At 41.7% G+C, this 26,101-nt stretch overlaps 1 protein-coding gene across 4 annotated transcripts in view; it reads right to left on the bottom strand.

The window, feature by feature from the left end:
* Nucleotides 1-26,101, bottom strand: part of ABCC4 (ATP binding cassette subfamily C member 4 (PEL blood group)) — a 249,739-nt gene that overhangs the window by 65,903 nt on the left and 157,735 nt on the right. The window lies entirely within an intron of this gene.

Genomic DNA, 26,101 nt, shown 5'->3' with positions numbered 1-26,101 from the left:
GCACAAAGAGACAATGTTCTACACACAGCAAGAAACACATTGACCCAGAAGCACCTGAGCCAATCCTTGATGCCCAAGATCTAAGGGTAATCGTTATTTGGATAGGCTTGCATCCCAACTGGAACATACCAGTTAGGAACTCGATCCGAAATCTCTGAACCCACAGGAACAAATACAAACAATTCTTGTATGTCGTTCACTTGAGAGGACATGTGACTTTTTCTAATTCAGAGTAATTCTGCAGCTTACAGAGAAGGTCAGCCAAGGCCTGGAGGGAAACTGCATTCGCCTGGCACTGTGCTATCTGACAGGGTCTAGGACAACCCTCTTGAATAGGAACAGGAGAAGTAACCCATTTCACCATTTCATCTTCACTGGGATATCCCACCAACATAAAAGGCTGAGGGGAGGTAGTGGGAATTAAATCAGATAATGTATATAAAGTGCCTAGCAGTCCAAGCTTAACATCCTAAGTACCATTATTATTACCCTTTCATGTGCTCTGGAAGCCAGGACCAGAAGAGGAGGGATGCTGCATTAACAGATCTATGGGCCCAAAGAATCTTAAAAATATCATGGAAGTTGGATCCTGAGACATGGCTCACTCTAACCACTGGCGCAACTTAGTACTACCCAGAGACTCATCAGAGCAGAAGTTATTGCCCCCTGCATGTGGTAATGATGTCACCCGTACCAAGGTGACTGAGGCTTTTCTTTGGCTATGCACGTTTGACATAAGATGACCAATAAGCCTCATATGTATTACATTTTCGGTCCTCTCTGTTTTCACCCCTCCTGTAGGCCTCCCAAAGATAACCTCAGGATAATGGTGGCAACTCAACATTTTTTGAGATTTTTCTTGTCTTATTCCGTATTCTTTTTCTGCTTTAAGCCTCACTTCTTTGTGAAGACTTCCTGCCCTGAAACTGCTCAGCATGTCTGGGAGAGTAAGGAAAAAGGTGCAGAGGGCACCTGGGTGGCTCAGATGGTTAAGCGTCTGCCTTCGGCTCAGGTCACTATCCCAGGGTCCTGGGATCGAGTCCCACATCGGGCTCTCTGCTCCTTGGGAGCCTGCTTCTCCCTCTGCCTCTCTCTCTCTCTCTGTCTCTCATGAATAAGTAAATAAAATCTTTTTAAAAAAAAAAAAAGAAAGAAAGAAAAAGGTGGAGAACCTCCGAATCAACCAAACCAAACCAAACGCCAGATTATTCAATATGGCCAAAGGAAGAGACCAACTTGGCATCTTCTATTTATTTCATGCATCATGAACCGGTGTCGGTATCAAGAGAAATACAAAAGCAAGATTTTGTGCACTATTGAATCCCAGGAGATTTAGCGGTGTTCACTGCAGGCTGGTCTTCTTGGTAAACAACCACACTGGTTCGGATACCAGGAGGACCCTGTCCCCATCCCCTGTGGAAGAGATGCCTAAGGAGCCTCTCTTCCTCAGAAAGGAAGTGTCCTATGAGCCGCCGTTCTTTCTGATTAAACCACATGGGCATCTAAATAAACTGTTAATGCAGTTTACAAAAGCAATAAAGGAAAAAACAATTCTTATGAAAAAGCTTAACTGCTTTGTTTGAAAAACTGCCCAGTTACAAATCTTGAGAAAAACGACATTGCTTTATTGCTAGTGCCGATGGCAAATTTCCTCATAATACAGAAGAAAATCTCCATATCTCCTTAACAACCAAAGAAAGGGGGCGCCTGGGTGGCTCCGTCCTTAGGCGTCTGCCTTTGGCTCAGTTCATTCTCCCAGAGGCCTGGGATGAGCCCCGCATCAGGCTCCTTGCTCAGCAGAAAGCCTGCTTCTTCCTCTCCCACTTCCCCTGCTTGTGTTCCCTTTCCTGCTGTGTGTCTCTCTGTCAAATAAATAAATCTTTGGGCACCTGGGTGCCTCAGTCGTTAAACATCTGCCTTCGGCTCAGGTCATGATCCCAAGGTCCTGGGATCGAGCCCCGCATCGGGCTCCCTGCTCCGCAGGAAGCCTACTTCTCCCTCTCCCACTCCCCCTGCTTGTGTTCCTGCTCTTGCCATAGTCTCTCTCTGTCAAATAAATAAATAAAATCTTTAAAAATAAATAAATAAATAAATCTTTAAAAACAAAAACAAAATAAAACAAGGAAAGGTACAATTGCCTTACCCCCCCCCCCGCCCCGGCCAACACCAACAATGGATAACATTCTGCGAGGCTTGCCATGTGTCCAAGCTCTTTGGTATTTCACATGCTTTATGTCATTTCATCTACACATTCAATCGGAGCAGGAGGGATTATCACCTCCACCCACAAAGAAGGAACTGATGCTCACTGATGCTGAGAGAGGTTTAGGGATTTGTCCAAAGTTAATAATAATTAATAGTAAATTAATTATTATAATTACATTATAATTACAATCTTATAATCTTATAATCTCTGCATGATATTGCACTCCATATAAAGATTCATACTTTAAAATACCTAAATACACTCCTGCTTTATGTTTTCCCTTTCTTTTGCATTGTCCAGGTTTTGTGGGGTTTCTTGTGGTTGTATCTGGTCTTCCCCATGAGGTGCTCAGTCCTAGATTCCCAGCTCCTAGGGAAGAGCAGACTGCTCATCTCACAGAGCAGAGCTGATCATTAAAAAGGTCCTAAAAATGCTTGCTAATAGAACACACAAACACATGTTGATTTAAGAAATACTGTTTGAATAAGGGAAAAAAAAAGTTTCATAAGATGAGGTGTAAGCCCAGAAAGCAAACGGATTTGGGGGAAGCAGGGGAAGAGCCAAATTTAACTGAAATAAATACACAAAACTCAAAAACACAAAATAAGACGATTCTACATGCTTCGTATTTGTATTTGGATGGTGCTGAAAACAGTTTCCCCAGGACGTGTCTTCCTCTAGAATTAATATGTGCCCCTCACCTTACAGATTTTAAAGTATTTCTTTCACAAGCACAAGTAATAAAAAAAGCACTGGTTTGTCTGTTCAGCATTTAACGACCCAACTGCTTACAGCCCTGTAGGAATTCCTAGGTATCTACCCACAATTTACTTTAAACTTAATTCCATGGGAGTCTGTTCCTGCTAGTCTTTGTGAAGCTTGTGCCAAGGAACAGGTTTCCTATAAACAGCAGTAAAAATGTATTCTTCTTATTTTATGCAAATAAATATCATCCATACTTCTGGCTCACCCCATTCTTATTTGAACTCTTGCTTGCTCTCAGACTTCTATTAGGCACAAAGTGAAATATGTATTTAATCAGAGGGCCACTTAGTCAGTAGACAGTACTTTTATTATGTGTTTACAGTATTAAAAAATAAAATCAGGATCATTAAGATTGCTAACACCTCAAAGGAATTTCAAAGCTTTGAATTCTGCTGTCAGTCAGACTCTTATAAATTCTGTTCCAAGTTCTGATAAGTACAAATCATCCAGATTGCCTTAAACGATTACTGATTTTGCAGAAGATAGGACTTACGTGCAATAAACAGAGCAAGATTCACTTCTTGGCAAGAAAACATGGCAAGATTTTCTTCTGATTTAGAGAGAAGAAAAAAAACGATGCCTAGTTTTTAATCAGTAAGTTGTTTACTGATGTGGGTGTAGGAGAGATTCTTCTACCTATTTATTCTGGAAACATATGAGATAAAAAAAATAAGCTTTCAATGAAGTGACTATCACATAGATTATGCTGCTGGCTAATACAAGATTCTTGTGGAAGCAGTAAAATTTTGAACAGGCTATACAAACTCAAACTATTAAGAACTAAAATGTAATTCCCATCACCTCCTCATTACTCTTCAATTACTGGATATATAAAAGCAAAGGGAAAAATATAGAAGGCTCTTAAATATAAGCTACTAACCCTTAACACCAACCTATGGTTCATATTAAGTCTGCAGGTATAAGGGACATGCTTATACAGGCACCTTGCCTGTCTTAGGGAGTTGAGAAATCAACTCTGGTTCCCAGAGCCCTCCTTTGTCACTTGTCTCTTTTGACTTCACCCAACTCAATCAGCTCCGTTAAATCAGAGCTTTAGGGAACACTGGTGTGTCTTATTTGTATGAAGACATCTATACAATCTCTCTTTAAGATTAAACTTTTCTAACTTTCCTTTACTTGAGATACACTAATCACTCCTTTCACCCACCATTTGTTGGTCTTGGATCTTTTTGTATCCACACCAGCTCTTAATCCTGAGTCATAGCTAATGCCACTGAAAAGTGGATGGGTGGTGTTAGGCTTACAATTTATTAACCAACACAACAGAAAGCATTAGGAAAACACAGTGCATTTCCTCCCTTTTTCTTTTTTCTTTTTTACCTTCAGCGTATCTCCCTTGTCAATAGCTTCCTTTCTACCTTTTCTTACTTTTATAGCTTATTTTGAAATTCAAGGATGGAGACCATTTATATGCTTTTAAAAGGCACACCTTAAAAATAAAGGTGGAAAGAAATGGTTGGAAAATGGTATCCCATGAAGACACTAACCCAAAGAAAGCTGGAGTATCTATCTATACCACACTAAACAGAAACATTTAAGTTAGGATGCATTCCTAGAAATAAAGGAAAACATTTCAGAAGAATAATTGGTCAATTTATCTATAAGATACATTAAAAAAAAAAACACCTAAATTTATATACACCTAATAACACAGCTCCAAAATATATAAAGTAAAATCTGACAGAACCCAGGAGAAACAGACAAATCCATAACCATAGTGGGGGATTTTAACCAACATATCTCAGTATCTGATAGAATAAGCAGATAAAAATAAAAACATAGAGGATGTGAAAACATGAACAAACTTGATCTGATTGAGATACAATACTGCAGCCAATACTGTACAATACATCCTTTTCAACTAAATAATATACTATGCTATAAAGCAAATATCAACAAACTTCAAGGGCCAGAAATTATACAGAATATATTTTGAACCAAATGTATTTAACAAAAAAATCCATTACCTAAATATAACCAGAAAGTCACTAAACATTTGGAAATTCAGTAATATACTTCCCTAACATCTGGTTCAAAAAAATTATAATAAAATTAAAAAGTATCTTGATATAAAAGAAAATAAAAATCTGCTAACATTAAAATTTGAGGTCTGCAACTAAAGCTGTGGTTAGGGTAAATTTCTAACTTTTAATTTTTTTTTTTTAAAGATTTTATTTATTTATTCATGAGAGACAGAGAGAGAGAGAGAGAGGCAGAGGGAGAAGCAGGCTCCCAAGGAGCAGGGAGCCCGATGTGGGACTCGATCCCAGGACCCTGGGATCATGACCTGAGCCGAAGGCAGACGCTTAACCATCTGAGCCACCCAGGCGCCCTAATTTTTTTTTTTTAAAGAAGGACTATGGGGGATACATGGGAAATCTCTATCTTTCTCTTATATTTGCTGTGAACCTAAAGCTGCTCTAAAAAAAAAATAAAGCTTTATTAAAGGGGGAAAAAAAAGTCTACAAGTCAAGGGTTTAAGAGGTATCTTAAGAAAAACAACAGCATATTAAATAAAGTATACAGAAGAATGAAAGAGAAAAGTAGACATTAATGAAACAGAAAACTAACTTCCAAGGAGAAAAATCAACAAGCCCAAAGCTTGACTCTTTAAAAGCACCAATGAAATTAATACACCCTTACCAAGACTGATCAAGAAAAAAAAGAGGGGAAAATAACCATTAACACAGCACAGGTATTAAAAAGAGCATAAGATAAACATTGTCCTGATAAATTTTTAAAAGAATTTTGTAAGGCAGCTCCATGCTGGGCAATGTGGCACCCGAACTCACAACCCCGAGATCAAGACCTGAGCTGAGATCAAGAGTCCAATGCTCAACCGAGTCACCCAGGCACCCCTAAATTACAAAGTTTTTTGTTTGTTTGTTTAAAGATTTTATTTATTTATTTGACAGAGAGAGACATAGCGAGAGAGGGAACACAAGCAGGGGGAGTGGGAGAGGGAGAAGCAGGCTTCCCGCGGAGCAGGGAGCCCAATGTAGGGCTCGATCCTATGACCCTGGGATCCTGACCTGAGCCGAAGGCAGACCCTTAACGACTGAGCCACCCAGGTGCCCCCTAAATTACAAAGTTTTAATGTAAAGGAAAAATTTCTTGAAAAATTATGTAGAGACTGACATAAGAGAAAATCTGAATAATTCTGTATCAATTTAAAAATGTGAATGCACAATTTTATAACTTCCCATCGAAGTTTTAGGCCCAGATGGCTTCACAAGTAGATTATGCAAAAAAATTATACCAAATTCTTCCAGAGAATTTGGTCCACGTTCATCATGATATAAAAACCACACAAAGAGGGGCGTCTGGGTAGCTGAGTCGGTTAAGCATCTGACTCTTGATCTTGACTCAGGTCATGATGTCAGGTCATGAGACTGAGCCCCTGTGTTGGGCATGGAGTCTGCTTAATATTCTCTCTTTCTGTCTCTCCCTCTGCCTCTCCCCCCACTCACCCTGGGTGCATGCATGCGCTCTCTCAAAACAAACAACAAAAAAACCCATATACACACACACAAAGAAATTTTAAAAAAGAAAAATTATAAAACAAACTGCCTTGGGAACACTAAACAACATACCAATAAACTCAATCTAACAATATAAAAAGGATGCTCACGTCACAATCAAATTGGCCTAGGCAAGCCAGAAATCCGCAGGGCAGGAGGTTAGGAAGATGCGCTGGAACTCTTGGGTAGAAGATGATGGTGTTATTCACAAGCAGAATTTGTTTTTCTTCAGGGAAGCTTTAGCTCCCAAGGCGTTTCAACTAACTGAAGCAGGCCCACACAGACTGGCGAAAATAATCTTCCTTAAAGTCAATTGATTATGGACTCCAATTACATCCACAGCAACCCTCAGATTACTTTCTGATTGAATAACTGAGGACTGTACCCTAGCCAAGTGGACACCCAAAACTGACCATCAAGAAGAGGAAATACTTCCCATTTTGTTTTTATAAGGCCCATATAACTCTGATACCAAAAGCTGACAAAATATCTCAGGGAAAAGCAAACTGATGGCCAGTATCCCTCATGAACAATTATACAAGAATTCTCGACAAAGTATTAATAAATTGAATGTAGTGATACATGAATAAAATGTGACAAGATGATCAAGTGGTGTTTATTCCAGGAATATAAGGTTAATTTAACCTGTAAATATCAACTGGCATAACGTATCATGTTAAAAGAGTAAAGGCGAATAATCATATATCTGAAGAGATGTAGAAAAAATATTTGTCGAAATTCAACATCTGTACTTTAAAAAAAGTAAAAAGTAAAAACTCTCACCAAATGAGGAATTTTAAAAAAACTTTTAAAATCTGGTAACAGATATCTACTCCCAAAATTGCAGTTAACATCATTCTTAAGGGAAAAATATTAAAAGATTTTGCTTTAAGATTATGAGACAATCTTATCTCACCATTTCTATTCAACATTGTACTGAAGCTCTAGCTCTCCATCCACAGCAGTAAGTTAAGAAAAGGCAAAACGAGTCATATATTTTAAATAAAGAAGTAAAACTATTATTATGAACAGCTGACATGATTGTATAAGTAGAAAATTCTATAGAAAACAAAACAAAACAAACACCAACTCCAGGAAATGCAAAATGAGCTCACAAGTTCAATGATACAATGCCAATTTACATAAATCAGCTGTGTTTCTGTACATTAGCAACAAGCAATTGGAAAATGATATTAAGGGCGCCTGGGTGGCTCAGTTGGTTAAGCGACTGCCTTCGGCTCAGGTCATGATCCTGGAGTCCCGGGATCGAGTCCCGCGTCGGGCTCCCTGCTCGGCAGGGAGTCTGCTTCTCCCTCTGACCCTCCCCCCTCTCATGTGCTTGCTCTCTCTCATTCTCTCTCTCAAATAAATAAATAAAATCTTTAAAAAAAAAAAAAGAAAATGATATTAAAAACAATCCCACAAGTAGAATTAAAAAACATCAAATAATCAGGAATAAATTTAACCAGGAGTGCAAAATTTCTATATAAAAATCTACAAAACACTTCTAAAATTAAAGAAGACCTGTATAAGAGGAGAGATAAACCACATTCATAACTGAAAGATTTAATATAGTTAAGATTCACAGACCCCTCAAATTAATCTACAGCTAAAAGGAAGTATCAAAATCCCAGCAGGCTTATTAAAAAAAAACAAATTAAAAGGCTTCTAAAATTTATACGTAAAGGATCTAGAACGATCAAAACAATTTTGACAAAGCAGTACAAAGTTACTAAATTTCAAGTCTTACTAAAAGGTGCAACAACCACAACAGCAGTGTGGGTGTAAGGATAGATAAACAGATCAGTGGAACAAAATAAAGAGACAGACTTGCTCACGAACAGTCAAATGATTTTTAACCAAGGTGTAAATGCATAAAAGTCTTAACAAATGTGAATAAAATAACCGGGGAGAAACAAACAAGCAAACAAAAATGAACCTCATTTGATACACAAAAATTAATACAAGATGCCTCAATTTTTAAAAAGGTAGAACAAGAAAGTTTCTTCACACCCCTTAAAGATACAAAAAGATTCCTTAGACACAAAAAACATGGACTACAAAAGAGAGGAAGGGAAAAGGCAAAAACATCTGACTTCACAAAATTAAAACTTGTTCTTCGTTAACAATATAAAGAGGCAAACCACAGACTGGAAGAAAAGTATTCAAAAAAGGCCCAGATTAAACTAGCATTTTTAAAAAAACTAGTATTAAGAAATATATACAGGGGAGGTCGGCACCTGGGTGGCTCAGTCGTTAAGCGTCTGCCTTCGTCTCAGGCTGGGATCGAGCACCGCATCAAGCTGCCTGCTCGGCGGGAAGCCTGCTTCTCCCTCTCCCACTCCCCTTGCTTGTGTCCCCTCTCTCTCTCTGTCTCTCTCTGTCAAATAAATAAATAAATAAAATCTTAAAAAAAAAAACTTACTATAAAAAAATACGTGTGTGTGTGTGTGTGTGTGTGTGTGTGTGTATATATATGGAGGCAGCTGGATGACTCAGTGGGTTAAGCGTCCAACTCCTGATTTCAGCTTAGATCATGATCTCAGGGCTGTGGGATGGAGCCCCATGAAGGACTCCATGCTGCGTGTCGACCCTGCTTGAGATTCTCTTTCTCTCCCTCTCCCTCTGCCCCTCCCCACTAACCCACAACTTCGCAAGGTGCTCTAAATAAATAAATAAATAAAATATAAATATATATATATATAAATTCCTGTAAATCAACAATAAAAAGAATTTTTTTTAAAGTTTAAAAAATCAGCAAGAGATCTGAACCAATAGATCACAAAAGAAGATACCTGAATGGCCAAAAAGCATGCATGAAAAGGAGCTCAGTATCAATCATCAGGGAAGTACGAATTAAAACCACAATGAGACCAATCTCCACTAGAAAGGCTAAAATCAAAAAGGTTGATAATAGGAACTGTTGCAAACATGTAGGGCCCCTACAACGGCCCGACGCTGCTGGTGAGTGTATAAAATGTTGCAACTATTCTTGAAAACCTTTATGGTAATTTTTTTTAAGTTAACATACACATACTTATGACCTAGCGATTTCATTTCTAGGTGTTTTACCTAAAATAAATGAAAACACATATCCACATCAACACTTGTGCAAGAAGGTTCATTGCTAAAAACTGTTAACAGCCTGAACGTTCATCAAGTAGGGAATAAACAAATTGTGAAATCTTCATTCAGTGGAATATCACTCAAGGAAAAAAAAATGAATCATGCGACATGCAACAGGGATGGATCACAAAAAGATGCTGAGAAAAAGGCGGCAGCCACAGAAAAAACATGTACTACATTGATTCCATTTACATGTATGTAAAGCCCAAAAATAAGAACATTGATTCTATGTCAGTGGAAATCTGGGAGAGTTGGGGCGGGGGGGTCTGGAAATTTGGAAATTAACTACAAAGGGGCAAGAGAGACGTTCTGAGGGGATGGGAAGGTTCTACATCTTATTTCGGGTAGTCTGACCCAGGGAGGCACACAATTATCAAAACTCCTCAAACTACTAAAAAAAAAAAAATTCTATTGTGTATAAACAATACCTCAATAAAAATATCAACAGGCTAAAAAAAAGATTATGACACAGAATTCCTCTCCCATTCCTTTGGTCATGCTCGGGCAGGTGTTGGCAACGTGTGAATACACAGCCATAAGGTCACGTGGTGGATTTCCTGGGGAGCCCTGTGCGGGGCAGGGAAGGAGAAGGCACAGGAGAGGGGATACTGGTAACCAGCCTGTGTGCCTCAGACAAAAAAAGGCTCCTGAGCCGGGTCTGGCATATCTGCCATGGAGTGCTAGCCCTCAGTTTCAACGCCAGAGATGTTCTTATCTCCTTCGTGACTCAAGGCAAATGCCGATCAGAGAACACTAAATCAATGAACCCACAGAAAGGGCTCAAGAAACAAGTGAGTCATGAAACTCAGCAGCAAAAGACAATATAGACTACAGTAAATCATGTTCCACATCAGCTTTGAGAGAGATCCCTACAGAAAATAGCAAGTGCAAGATTTTACTAAAACTGAAGCGAGTTCTCCAGCCCATCCCTTTCTTGTTCCTCTCATCCCGAAAACTCATCAAGTAGCTAGAACTGAAGGAATGTAGTCAAGAACAGCATATGGAGACTCTAAAGGTCCTCGAGCTAAGTAAATATGCAGCCACTTTCCTCTCCCTAGCAACAAGTGCCCATTTAATCATCCCTAAAGATGCAAGATGGCAAGGCAAGAGAGCCTGGGGAGAGGCCACTGTTCTGCAATGCACATCATCCAATGATGTGGTAACGTAGAGTTCTACGCTCTGCGCAAGCAATACCACCACGCTTGATTAAAAATTAGATCCGTATTTTTTTTCTTTAGGTCTTAATTAGCTTCTTCATAAACTACAAACATTATCATTGGAGACACATGCTGGGACAGACAAATTAGACACTCGTTGCCAGCCTGAGAGGGTCCCCGGTGATTAACTGTCACGATGCTGATGTTGACAGTGCCGCTTTTCTAATTGTGCTAACCATTATGCTGGGGAAATACCAACCGTCTCATCTTTCATAAAAAAAAAAAAAAAAAAAAAAGACAGGTAAAGGAATCACATGAGTGGGCTTGTGTGAATCCTATCACCCCGATCTCAGAAACCTAAGGGTCAAGTGTTTGTAAATATTTCCAGTAACCCAGATCATCAGTTCTCCCTTCTCTTAACAAGGAAACCCACTTTAACTTGGCAGTTTGCATGAATCATTCATTATCGCCGGGACCGGCACTTTTCTGGAATCCTCCATCCTTGCCACGGCTCTGGCTACAACGCTTTTTGTTGATTTTAAAAGCGTGAAAGCACTGTGGTTCCGTTAAAATGGAGGAGTTTACTTTTAAAGAGTCGGTAAAACAGAGACCTTCCAAACGAGGGCAAGGCAGCCTAACCAACCATCTCCTTTGTCCAGTGGGGATTTCAGGGCAGGAGTGGGGGAAGGGGTCAACACACCATAGAAATCTCAAAATGACAACGTCATTGTTCAGTGAAAGAGGCTGGAATGCTTTCTACACACTTTCCCTGACATCTTTACACAATGCAATGCAAGGGTCAGTGGTACTGAGACAAGGAAAGGCAGATCCACTCTTTTGCATCTATAAAAGCAAGCGACCCAACCTATTGTACCCAAGTCTTAGGCTGGCTTTGTTCTCAATATCCAGATGCAGCAGGTTTTTTCTTCCGCACTCCCCCTCTGGAAAGAAATGACTGCGGACACCTCCTTCACATTTTCTTTTTTCTCAGGCATTTTCACTTCATAAAGCTGCAGTCAATGTGTTTTGTGTGCGGTGAGGAGGGAATGACACGTTCCATGGTGGTCCCCACCACGGCCTGCATTGGTGGCTCAAGTGGCCTCAGGATTAGCCTTTGTGCTCCATGAAAGGATATGAAAAGTCAGTTATTTAAGCTCAGTCAAGCTGTTGATTTTTTTTTTCTTTCTTTTCTTGGATGAGGGGTGTGTGGGGAAGAAAGGTTTTGCAATTCAGTTTTCCTCAATAAATTACAGCATTTTGCTGAGGGCAGCTGTATGCAAGTTCACAAGCTCGAGGAGCCCTTTTTTTTTTTTTTAATTAGAATGCTTAAGTCAAACTTCCGGCCTCTTACCTTCCTTTTGACTTGTTTTGCTAGTAGAAAGACTTCTTGGAGGTGATCACTGTTTCAGGTCAGGAATTCTAAATAATTGAGCGTCCTGACTCAAATATTACCGGTGGGGTTGGGGGGGCGGGAGGCTTCCAGAAATTGCCTTAAGTTTGTTAATATGAAATATGTAGTGTTCAATAGTCCCTTTTGAAATTCACTGATTGTGACTCCATGATTCTACATGTAAAAATAGCCATTAAAATCTTCGGGGCGCTCAGACTTAGAATCTCTGTGATACAGCTCATGTGGTGATACTCAAGGGCCCCACAGCTCTGTGCCAATTCCTTTGATGTAACATAATGCCATTACCAAACTATTCCTCCTACTTAAAAAGATACGTAGCACTTTAAAAAATAACAACCCATTATTTAGTGCTTAACGTGCACTTAGATGTTATGCTAAGAAGTTTATTAAAAAGATTTCTTTCCGTCTTCACAATAACCCTTGAGAAGTAACACCATTATGTCTCTTTTACAAATAAGGAATGTGTGGCTCTCTGAGGGCAGGGACAGGAAGAGGTAAAGCTAGGGTCAAACTCAAAGGCAGGCTGGGGGGCAGGGACTCCCACTGTACCCACTCCACATTTTAAAGCTATTTACATTATAAATGATACCCACTAACATATAATCATATTTACAGCAGCATATTCAACCCTCACACCACGAAAACAGAAGCTTTTCCTACAGAACCAAGAGCAACGGCAAGAACCACCTGCAGGGTTCCTCCATCCTCAGGTACAATCACACTCGATACGTACACAAATTTGGTTTTCTTATGCGGCCTTCCGTCTTCTTCTGGAATCGTGAGTGGTTCCAACTTGGCCATCAACTAAAACCTGGCTGGACAGGCAACATCCCCGGCAGCTTGAGGAGCTGCTGTACACAATGGCATAGACTCAGGACGGCGCCACTGCTGGGATATGGCCTTTGAAGGACATCACTTGGGGCAGGGACAACTCTCCCACAGTGTGGACACACTAATCAGAATCAAGGGTTTGCAGGGGCGCCTGGGTGGCTCAGTTGGTTAAGCGACTGCCTTCGGCTCAGGTCATGATCCTGGAGTCCCGGGATCGAGTCCCGCATCGGGCTCCCTGCTCGGCGGGGAGCCTGCTTCTCCCTCCGACCCTCCCCCACTCATGTACTCTCTCTCTCTCTCTCTCTCTCTCATTCTTGCTCTCTCAAAATAAATAAATAAATCTTTAAAAAAAAAAAGAATCAAGGGTTTGCATCAGCCACACTTGGCATCACTACCTAGATGTCTCAAAGAGAAACTTGGCCAAACCAGTGCCTCTTCCTGTCCCCTATGTTGGCAAAACCCACCAACATGGTGGTGCCTCCTCCCTCTCTGTGGCTTTCTACCAATATTCCAAATCCAAATCCCTGTGCTGGAGATGCGGGTCTCCCTGTCATCTGCCTCCTCTGTACCTATCCATCTTTATCTCCTCTGATGCCAGATCTCAAACTTCACATTCTGGTGTCCCTGCAAACTTCCTGTGCTCTCCTTGGCTTCCTGTCGTTGGTGGCTGCTTCTCCCAGACATGAGGCTCAGAGATCACCAGGAAGCCACCTTCAACTTCCCTGGGCAGGGTTACAGAGATGCCCCAAGTGCTACAGTTTGAACTAATAGTTTGCCAACTCGGAAATAAATAATACAAAATCTTAAAGTTTTGGTTTAATTTAAAACCATGTACAGGGCTCCTGGGTGGCTCAGTTGTTAAGCAACTGCCTTTGGCTCAGGTCATGGTCCCAGGGTCCTGGGATCGAGTCCCATATCGGGCTCTCTCCTCTGTGGGAAGCCTGCTTCTCCCTCTCCCACTCCCCCTGCTTGTGTTCCCTCTCTCACTGTGTCTCTCTCTGTCAAATAAATAAATAAAATCTTTAAAAAAATAAAATAAAATAAAATAAAATAAAATAAAACCATGTACAGATCTGGTATTAGAGTGTCTCATGGTCTTTCTTACATCAATCACCCCGTAATGCAGCACCTGGGACTTCGGAGACTCTTGTGAGGCTCTTAGCACAGAATCCTCCTGTATTTCTGTAATCCCCCCACCCTGCTCACGTGTTGTCTCATCCATACCTAGATACTTAGCAATTTTTTTTTAAAGTAGAGGTTTTACTAAGTCTACCCAAAGCATTCCATTTGTCACACCTACTTCATCAGTTCACAGAGTGCGTATTGTCATTATAAAACAGCAAGAGGGCAAGGAGCAGGAACAAGTCTAGGAAGAATCAGTACGGACTCCGGGGAAAGACAACAAGGCCAAAGAACGGAGCAGAGAGCATGCATACACTAGAGAGAGCCACTAAATCTCATTTTACAGCAGGGACAGAGAGCACCATGAGATGTGGGGGTAGGAGAAAATGGAGAAATGGCTTAAACACCAAAAACAGGGGCTGACTCTGCCATCCGATCTAGAGCACTTATTAGTGAAGGAATGAAAAAACAAGGAAAGGCTAATAGTTACCTCTGGAGGGTCAAGGGCAGGTTTAGAGTTAATGTCTTAACTTCCAGTGTCACTCAGTGTATGTTTCGCTAACTTCATCCATAATTCTCCTGAAGGCGACCGCCTCAGAGAATGCATCAGATCATGAAACGTGATCAGGTTCCCAGTCAACCTGGGGCCCTGGCATCGCGTGCGGTACATTGAACCGAAATGGGGGAAGCCTCACTGAAGACCAGCATGGAACCCGGTGGCCTGCTGCCCAATCCTGAGACGCCACGTGGATGCCGGCTGGAACCAGCAAGGCAGGAGGAGGAAGTCCTCAGCCACGGGAACTTTCCCATGCACGCACAAAGAAGAGAGAGGAATCTGAAACACTAAGATCCTTTACAGAAGCAGCCAAGGGCACACTTCATGGGCAACCACCACGCCCATGCAACAGAAACCACATTACCAACTTTGCTGATTTTCAGTAAAATCCACCAAAATGCATGACATTTTCTAAAAAGAAAGAGGCACACACATTCTAGTTTCCCTTAAAATTACGTGGTGAGCAGCCACTTACCTGCTCAAAGACCTTGGGTGGGGCCAACAGTTTATAGGTTCAAATCTAAATTCCTCAGACAAGTTTTCAAGGCCATCTTAAAATGCAGATCATGATTCACATAGAGCCCTACATAAAACCCTCTGTTCCAGCCACAAACACGATTTTCCTTGCTTTACAGTTTATGATGTGCAGCAAGCTACTTGGTTTGAAAGGGCTACATATCAACGATGTAATTGCTCCTTGACGGTACGTATGTATTTATGCTACACACATACACACCCATATGCATATAAAGAACACTGACAAGCTCTGTTGTCTGAACTCAAGTACATCAGGCTCCTATCTTCACAGAAAAGAATGTTAATGCTTACATTATAAAATCTTAAAAGTCTTTTTTTAAAAGATTTTATTTATTTTCTGAGAGCGAGAGAGAGATCGAGAGAGAGCACAGAGGGAGAGGGAGAAGCAGGCTCCCCGCTGAGCAGGGAGCCCAACACGGGGCTCAATCCCAGGACCTTGAGACCATGACCTGAGCCAAAGGCAGACGCTTAACCGACTGAGCCACCCAGGCATCCTTAAAATTTATTTTATTGACAATTTTTCATAGTATTCAAAATTTAAACTGCTACTTGGACATTTTTTTATATGTTTTTTATTTATTTATTCATGAGAGTCAGAGAGAGAGAGAGAGGCAGAGGGAGAAGCAGGCTCCCCACCTAGCAGGGAGCCTGATGCGGGACTCGATCCCAGGACCCCAGGATCATGACCCGAGCTGAAGGCAGATGCTCAACCATCTGAGCCACCCAGGCGCCCTGGACATTCGTTTTAATTAAATCATAAAGTGTTTACTTTTGTTGTATGAATGATAAAGCTATTATACACAGTTTATACATTTCCAGTATTTAAATTTAACAATTTAACTGTTTACTGTATTTGTACCACTGTCTATAAGAAATGCATTTCTAATTACTAGTGTAGCGTAGAATCGCCTGTTCTTCATAGTTTTAAAGTTTCTATTTTTCAACAAAACTTTAGGAAATGTGGGCGCCTGGGTGACTCAGTTGGTTAAGCGACTGCCTTCGGCTCGGGTCATGATCCTGGAGTCCCGGGATCGAGTCCCGCATCGGGCTCCCTGCTTGGCGGGGAGTCTGCTTCTCCCTCTGCCCCTCCCCCCTCTCATGTGCTCTCTCTCATTCTCTCTCTCTGAAATAAATAAATAAAATCTTAAAAAAAAAAAAAAAACTTTAGGAAATGTTCATTTGTTTTCATCACAGCCAATTGTTTGTCCTTGTTTACATGACAGTACTACAGAGCTGTGTATATCACGACCCAAACAAACATGCATCAAAATATGTATAAATATGGTATCTTCTACCACCTAGTGTGCACGCCTAAAAAACAGTCACAATTTCTCCCATACTTGTGTCTGAAATCAGGCTTATCGTAACATAAGCTACGGAATAAAGTTTTTGAAAATAGTAGTTCTTAGTCTGGACTTTACAACCAGCAAACATTTCAAAAAGCATTTATGGAGAAGAAAGGTGATTTGCCCACCTTGAATTCTAAAGAAAAAAAGGCTAGTATCACAATTGCAAAAGGTGTGTATCTCAAATACCATGGGATTATATCATATGACCACTTGTACACTTGTTGGGGAGGAGGTGCAGGCACGAGATGACAAATAATATCATTATTATTAGAGATTCTACCTGGAATTTCCCTCAGTAAGAATACTCTGATGTGATGGAAAGAGAGAAAGGGGCACCCTGCTTCTCCCTCCTGAGCATAAATGAGTATAACTCAAAAATATAAAAATAAAAGCTTCAAAATGATCACTTCCTAGCTGTGTGACCCTGAACTAATTATGTAATTATGTATCTATCATGAGTCTCATTTCCCTCAACTGTGAGAATAGCACAGTAACTCTATGTACCTCCTGAGTCGCCAGAAAAATGGAGATTATACAAATAAAAGACTTGAAACGAGGCTTGACACCCAGGAAGGAGTCACTCAACGTTAGCTAGGATGACTGTTATTTCCAGCTAATGCAGACTACCTGTCACCTTCTGAGTGACTTTAGATCTCCTGGCTAAGAGCCATGCCACTGTATTTAGAAAACAAGATATCCTAAAAGAGAAAAACTGAGAAAATTCAACTTTGAAAAAAAAAAAAATCCTACATCATCCTTATTTTTTTTTTTTAAAGATTTTATGTATTTATTTGAGAGAGAGAGAATGAGAGACAGAGAGCACGAGAGGGAAGAGGGCAGAGGGAGAAGCAGACTCCCTGCTGAGCAGGGAGCCCGATGCGGGACTCGATCCCGGGACTCCAGGATCATGACCTGAGCCGAAGGCAGTCGCTTAACCAACTGAGCCACCCAGGCGCCCTACATCATCCTTATTTTTGCATGTTAACTCAGCTGGGGCACCCTGGTGCTTGAGAGCCACTGCCCTAGAAAGGGTAGGTTGTTGGAAGGACAAGAGGTCCACGCTGACTGCAGAGAACCACCTTCCTATCCGGGGACTGACAATACAGTGTTCACCACTTTAATGACTGAAGCACCAAGTTCGGATCTGCCTCAGTTTCTGAAGCTGCGCTGTAGGGGAGGGGATGCCATGCAATACAGCCCCAGAGCCTTGCCTTTAAGGGATTATGCATACATTGAGGACTTAAAACACTTAAAATTCTTTTAGCCCTATGATTAGTGTCAAATAGACCTTTTTCTCAATCTGAAATGTGAGCAGGATGGGTCCCTCCTCTGTTTAAAATATTCCAGTGGTTTCCCACTGTATCCAGAAGAGAAGCTGAAGCCCTGAGCCTATGTGGTCCACTTCTGCCTATGCCTCAAGCTACCTCTTGCCCATCTCTCCTCTCTGTTCACCGCCCGGCTTTCCCTCTCCCTGGGAACCTACCACTTTGTTCCCATCTTAAGCATCTGCACCTGTTCCTTTTCCTGAGCATGCTCTCCCACCCACCACCACCTGAGTACAGGTCTTTTCTGCATGGCTGCTTCCTTCCTTTTTTTTTTTTTTTAAAAGATTTTATCCATTTACTTGACAGAGAGAGACACAGCAAGAGAGGGAACAGAAGCAGGGGGAGTGGGAGAGGGAGAAGCAGGCTTCCCTCTGTGCAGGGAGCCCGATGCGGGGCTCGATCCCAGAATCCCAGGATCATGACCTGAGCCAAAGGCAGACGCCCAACGACTGAGCCACCCAGGCGCACCCCTTCCTATTTTTTTAAACTCAAACATCACAGCGTCCTTGATCACCATGTTTCATTCAAGCGCTCCCTGAAGTCATCTGCAAACACTTTCCTTAATGCACTAGGAGATTACTGGAATTGCCTTATAGATTTCCTTGTTTCCCATCTGTCTTCTGCACTGGAATGTAAATTTCTGGAAGTCAATGCCTAGTTCTACACACCAAATCCTAGGAAAAGTGCCTGGCACGTAGGAAATGCTTAGTGTTGCCTGATTAACTGGAAATGAGGTTGAAGTAAGAGTGCTCCTGGCCTTTGCATAGGGCACAGGGATGGTTTTATTGCAGAATAGCATGCTCAAGGGAAGTTTCACTAATGGGAAGAGAGACTTCCGTGGGTCCTTAAAGAATGAAGAGGGGATCCATTGGGGGTTGGGCCAAAGGGGTGTGTGTAACACGCAGAAGAGTCTCAGTGATCCACCCCACAGGCACGTCAAGTTTTACAGGAGCTGTAGAGAGATTAAATTTAAGGGCTGGGAAATCTGAATTTTACTCTCTAGGCCTGAGCTTCTTTGTAACACAAATCACTGGCAACCAAAGCACGACAAACCATTTAGATATATATTCTAAGATAGGGCTGCTGTGGTGAGGAAAGGGTGTGAGTCCCTGTTCCTGTAGTGAGGACAGTGGTGCAGCCGGTCTGGTAGGAAGACGGAATCTGCTTATCCCTTGAACAGTCTCAGCCTTCTAGGACATACTAGAGTCTCTGGTTCAGAGAAGAAAACAAATTAAGTTTGAAAATAAGCAAAGAGACTGGCATTTGAAAGCAAAGAACAAAGGTATCTGCTGATCTCAGAGGATCATGGGCAGGTTAATCTATGCACCACAGTATTCATGAGGCAAAGACAGAAGAAACAAAGACATAATAACAGGCAGGTCTTTTTTATAATTACAAACCGTTAAATAAATTAAGCTTTCATTGAAGGGAATGAGGAGGAGTTGGCTGAGGAAAAGGATATGGAATAAACACTTTAAAGTAATAAAAATTATTAAAATGATCAAGTATCTTTCAAGGCTTATCAGATACACCAAGGATGAACAGAATCATTAGAAGCTGAATACACTTGGCACCGAGTTTATCCTTGAAAACAAAGCTAAGCAACTCCCCTCAAACTTTCCCCTTCCTGAGCCTACTCTCAGGACTACTCAGGTTCCAGAAGCACTTCCTCAATGCTCAGTTGACCTCCTCAGTCCTAACAACTTGCCTCCCAGGACTTCCTCTGGGGCACTCTGAAAAATTAGCATCCCAAACTTGGCAAAGGATGAATTTCTGGAAGACTCCTTCTCCCGGGGGTGGGTGGGGGCTGGAGGAGATCCATAGGGGATCCTACTCACCATTAGAGTCAGGACCTCGACTCTAATCCCTGCTTATCAGTGGGATTTGCGGGGGGAGATACACCACCCCCCACAACGCCCCCAAAACACAAGCTATAAAACCCAAACCCCCCAGCTACACACTGAGCAAACTCCTTCAAAGAATAGCTTGCTCTCATCCCAGCTGCCTCTACTCTGACTTTGGGCCTCTGCAGTCTGGACTCCTTCTATCCGAAACCTGCTCCGGCTGCTCGCTGGACCGCTCACCGTCAAATCCAACTGACAGCTTTCTGCTTCCTCACCCCTGCTTTGCATTTCACACACCCGTCCTCCTTTGGTTTTGCAGCTCCGATTTCCCCTCCTCTCTTCCTTGCCATTCTTTCCAGGTCTCATCTGCTTGCCTTCTCTTCTCTCTTTCTCTTTCAATATCAAGACTTCTTTTTTAAAGCTCTGGTGTTGGCCCCTAAAAATGCTTCACTCTCTTTGGGCAATCTTTTTTTTTTTTTTTTAAGATTTTATTTATTTGACAGAGAGAGACACAGCGAGAGAGGGAACACAAGCAGGGGGAATGGGAGAGGGAGAAGCAGGCTTCCTGCCGAGCAGGGAGCCCGATGTGGGGCTCAATCCCAGGACCCTGGGATCATGACCTGAGCTGAAGGCAGACCCTTAATGACTGAGCCACCAGGCGCCCCTCTTTGGGCAATCTTATCCATCTTCCCACCATCAATGACTACCTGCTCCATAAAGAAGACGCAGGCTCTACGCTCATCCCAGGTCTCTCAAACACCAGGCTCACGCTCCCAACCACCTGCAGGATGCCTCCACCGGAAGGTCCCAGAATGTCCTCAAGATAAGTGAACTAAAAATGACAGACAGGGACAGGAAAGCAGACTTCTCTCACGCTAGAGCCTTAGCCATTCTCCCATACAGTCTCCCTCCTTTTATAAGGTCACACAGAGTTGTCATTGCTGACCTTCTGTCTCTCCCAAGAGAGTGCGCCTCAAGGAAGACTGGGAATTAAATGTCATTCAACTCCACAACCAAGCCCAGCAGGGGGCCTAAAAGACACGGTAAGTGCTTGATCAAATGAAGGAAGATACAAGCTCCATCCCTCATCCCTCATCCTACCACATGGTAGGAGCTCAATAAAAGATGGGGTGGGAAAAGCAAAACAAAGACATGATCTAGGAATGAGAAATACCGATAGAATTACAAGTCTAGGGGCGCCTGGGTAGCTCAGTCATTAGGCGTCTGCCTTTGGCCCGGGTCATGGTCCCAGGGTCCTGGGATTGAGCCCCGCATCAGGCTCCCTGCTGTGCAGGAAGCCTGCTTCTCCCTCTCCCACTCCCCCTGCTTGTTCCCTCTCCCACTGTGTCTCTCTCTGTCAAATAAATAAATAAAATCTTAAAAAAAAAAAAGAACTACAAGTCTACACACCACAGGTACATTATAAAAACAAGGTCTCCCTTTTGGGAGAAATGTCAGGATTTTCCATTATATATCTTGTTGCAAATATATTCACAAAACAACAGATCTGCGCAAATATTAGAAACATACCAGGGTCATTAAAATTAATCATTAAAATTCACTTCATTAAATCTTAAATGTTATTAAAACATTACAAATATTACAACTGCATGGTACCTTTATTAATTAAATCAATCATTGCTTTAAGAAAATTAAAAGATGAGATTTAGGCTGCTGGGATTTGTGCTATGGTATTAGGAAGTCAGCCAAACATTTAAAAATGTGAATTTTAATTACTGCATCTATATTTTTGTTTATATCTTTGTTTACCCAAATACATCATGTTTCGAAGGCCAAAGTCCTATTCAAAGTATGGCCCCCACCATTGATTTCTCATGTCTGAGGTCCAGATGAGAATCGTGATACTATTTGTATTTTTCACCTCTATTTTCATAAAGATAGTTGGTTTTAACACGTGAAGAACTATATCCTAGCTTGATAGATGACTTGGTTTTAAGAATATCATTAACACTGTTCGGATTTTAAGAAAGCAAATAAACAAAACGTGTCTGAACACCACCGATAAGCCAGATGTGCACTGCCAGCCACCGGCTAACTTACCCGATAGGCCCAGGGCAACCCTGAGGTAACCTGCAGACTGCTGTTATTCTGTATTGTATAAATTATTTATTTCCGAGGATATATTCAGAAATTCCCCTCACTTCTGGCCCAGCCTTCCAAAACGCCTCACTGGTCAAAAATCGATCTCTCGGGGCTCCTGGGTGGCTCAGTTGGTGAAGCAACTGCCTTCGGCTCAGGTCATGATCCTGGAGTCCCGGGATCGAGTCCCGCATCGGGCTACCTGCTCAGCGGGGAGTCTGCTTCTCCCTCTGATCCTTCCCCTCTCATGCTCTCTCTCTCCCATTCTCTCTCAGATAAATAAATAAAAAATCTTAAAAAAAAAAAAAAATCGATCTCTCTTCATTCACTACTGCTCCTCACCTGGGTGAGCCCAGGTTCCCAAACTCCACACGTGAGCCCCAGTGCTCTGTGGGATTCCTCACTCTAACGCAGGACAACAGAAAATACGACACGTTTTCAAAACTCGCTGCGTCACAGTCTCCCATTAGCGGGATTAAGGAATAGCTAACTATCCAAAAAGCAATACAAAATGAAACACCCATAAATATTTACACAAATACAAATCTCTTGTTGAAGTCCAAGGGACAGAGTTAGGTAAATACCCTCTATCGGGCCAGCATATCTTGTCAGAATTTTCTTATCCCTATCATTTAGTCGCTGGAGTAATAAAATCTGCCCCTGATTTAGGGCTTGCTTCTACAGAGTATTAGCAACTCCAGGCATTATGGTTCCAATGGAAGATTCTGATCTCAGGTCTCTCCTCAAATTTCTCAGCATCAGACTCAATTGGAAAAACAATTAAGTTCTAACCCAGTGGTTCACATTTCCGAACTCTTACTTACAAAACCGACAAAACTCTCATTGTCTTACAGAAAAAGCAATCAAACGTGCATAATCTGGATTAAAAAGTTCACATGGATAAATGTAATCACATTATTTCTATATCTATTTGATTTTAACTCTCCCCAAAACGCATGACCACAGGCATATCTTTAGTAAGGAAAAAAAAAAATCACACATGACAGTCTTAATTTGAATATTCTGGTAAGTGGAAAACTTAACTCCTTCTTCATGAAGGTATCTAAGCTTTGGATTTCGGTTTGTGTTCCATTTGTTACTATATAAATCCCGCCAAGTTCTTTCTGGCTCAGGAATACTAGATGTAAAGGATACGAAGATTGGGAAGAACCCCATCTCCTACCTTTGGTCACCCCAAAGGTAACTTCTTGATAAGGAAATTCCCGGTCCTTTTAAAACGCAACCATTTCAATTAAACTCACCTGTTAGGTTTGGAAAGACTCAGTTCTGTGAGCTTCTCTGAGCATAGGAGGAGCTGCTGGAGACCCAAAAAACCTGATGTGAGACATTACACCTGGGGGGCCTCCCGATGACAGCAGCAGGTTTTGCTCTTGACATCAGAAACAAAAGCACAAGGGAATGTTCTACTGTCTCGGTACTGAAAGGCGCTGACAAAACGCTTGAGAAGAGCTCATGAACTGGACGCAAGGTCTGAAAATCCTTCCCATTTCAGATTCCCGCATAACTGGGAAGGTGCTGTTGTTCGCACAGCTAATAGTCATGATACCTGCATGTTTTCCCGGACTAGTTAAAACTCTTAAATGTATTAGAGGACTGAGTCCAAATAGGTAAAATTTCCTTTAAAAAACTAACACCCACCCACCTATAAAAAGGCAAACAAAAACTAGATCAAGTACTTAAGTAAAGCCATGAGGTGAGTCAAGCTGATTGTCATTTTGACCTTGCTTTGCTTTAATTCAGGAGCCTATTTAGAAATGTAACAAGCAACCCTCTTCATTCGGCTCAGCTAGCAGAGCTAATAGGCTTCTAATTAATTTCCAGAAGATTGCTGTTATAACTAACAGGTTTTAAACATTTGGTTGATTGGGGAAAATGAATTGAATATAATGTATTTGATTTGGAAAATTAGTTTTCATTCTATGTGCTTACCATAATAGTGTTTATTTTAAGTTTACATGATTCCATTAAGAGTCCCAGAACACCACCGGGTTGTTTTTAGCCTTAACAGTGTCCTATCCAACTTAAAAAAAAAAAAAAAAAAAATCAATTTACATTTTGACTTTTGTTGCCCTTTATTTGAGGGCAAGTTAAATTCATTTTTGTGGCTTTAATAAAAATCTTCGCTTGCTAATATAGCAAGAGGACCAAATACTTCAAAATGATCCCAGTGATACCTCAGTCAAAAGCCTACTCATCGCATGCAAATCCTCCAGGGAAAGCCTTCTACACACAAAGTAAGATGAACCAGTTACTGCATTGTTTATAAAGTCTCCCTTGATTCCTCCTGACAACCATTTAAACAACGACTGTTGGGAAATGTCCCTCAAAGAATCAACAACAATGGCAGGGATCAGAGCTTTTCTATTTAGCTAATTCTATTTTTAAAAGGAGAAAATATTTCTTCCTGAAGGGTTTATGAGACGCCTTATTAAAGACACCTGCAAACAAAACAAGTGACAATAGATCTTTATCATAATTGATAACTGAGTTATCCTTGAGACAAAACTTCTTTCTTGGAGACAGTAACATCGAGATTTACCTCAGCTATTAGAGTCAAGAAATCAGCTAATTGGGATTACCGGTGATAAGTCTCACCAAGATTAAGTGAGCAGGTAATAAAAAGGCCCTGTCTCTCGGTGAAAGAGAAGTACAGAGAGACTAGAATTTTCTCTCCTCAGGCTGCTGAGAATGTTTTATAATGAACTCAGGCAGCATCTATCCCTGTACCTCCACACATCATGCAAAACTAGGTGGGTGATGGGGCGCCTGGGTGGCTCATTTGTTAAGCGTCTGCCTTCGGCTCAGGTCATGGTGCCAGGGTCCTGGGATCAAGTCCGGCATCGGGCTCCCTGATCTGCAGGAAGCCTGCTTCTCCCTCTCCCACTCCCCCTGCTTGTGTTCCCTCTCTTCGCTGTCTCTCTGTCAAATTAAAAAAAAAATCTTAAGGGCACCTGGGTGGCTCAGTTGGTTAAGCGACTGCCTTCGGCTCAGGTCATGATCCTGGAGTCCTGGGATCGAGTCCCGCATCGGGCTCCCTGCTCAGCGGGGGGTCTGCTTCTCCCTCTGACCCTCCTCCCTCTCATGCTCTCTGTCTCTCATTCTCTCTCTCTAAAATAGATAAATAAAATCTTAAAAAAAAAAAAAAAATCTTAAAAAAAACCCAAAAAACTAGGTGGGCGATTCAGACTAGGGGGGCTGATCATGTGCCGAGCACACAGTGGGCCAGCCAGCTTAGGAAACTCAATCTCTGCCTAACTTGCACTTGCAAAGAAAAACAACCTTTCCACAAATCTTCTCAATGGAATTAACAATCCCTGGGAAAATGTGACCCTGTTTTAGCGAGAATTGCTTCTTGGGGATAAATTATATGGCAAAACCCAGCAGGACACGTTTATAAAATAAGTCTGCAGAAGAGGGACAGAAAAATCAGAGCTCTTTGCAGTAAAAGTACTCTGCCTCTGAGTCTCGAGTCTCCATTTGGCTCACCTTGGTAACAGTGCGTGCCTTTGCCCATGGGCTATACTGTTCGCAGTCAGATATTCACTGCTGCGTTTAGGAGTGACTCACAGAAATGCCTGTGGTCATTTCAGGCCTATTAGTGATTTTTATAACATAGCTAATTTTCCAAATTAAGTAATTCTAGCTCCTTTTTATAACAGTGGCTCCAGAAAAGTCCCTAAGTTTTGACTTGAAGTGCATCTGGGCATTGAACAAAAGTGGGGGGGGGCGCCGCGACCATCAGGATGAAGCCATGATTGCAGACCCCAGTGGCAGCATTTCGACTTCCTGGCCTTACAATGAGTTCATGATTACTTAGGGAGAGTGAAACACAAATTCAAGAAGTATTAGCGATAGCAGCGGTGATCTTGGAATATGTGCAGCTGTTGATAAATGTATGTCATTTTCAAAAAAAAAAAAAAAAAGCCCACTTGGAAATGAAGAAGAAAGTCCCCCAGCCTGAATCGCTGAAAAGTAGACAGAATTAAACAGCAGGAAAATCATCCCACGTGTGCCACAACACTGAGTGAGCAGATGAGGCATGAGATGACCCAATATCTTTCCTCAGAACCTCAAGTTCACAGACAGAACATATGCTGTATAGAAGGTATTTGTGGGATCGTTGGGTTTAAAATTCACTCACACACATACATACACACACACACCCCTTAAGACTTAGAGCAATCAACGTGTGAAAGAAAAGCTGCCTAG

This window comes from Mirounga angustirostris, unplaced genomic scaffold, assembly GCF_029215605.1.
Source record: "Mirounga angustirostris isolate CCGP_5_RB_7025 unplaced genomic scaffold, mMirAng1.0.hap1 SCAF_3, whole genome shotgun sequence".
Taxonomy (NCBI): Eukaryota; Metazoa; Chordata; class Mammalia; order Carnivora; family Phocidae; genus Mirounga; species Mirounga angustirostris.
This window is presented reverse-complemented; position numbering and strand designations above follow the sequence as displayed.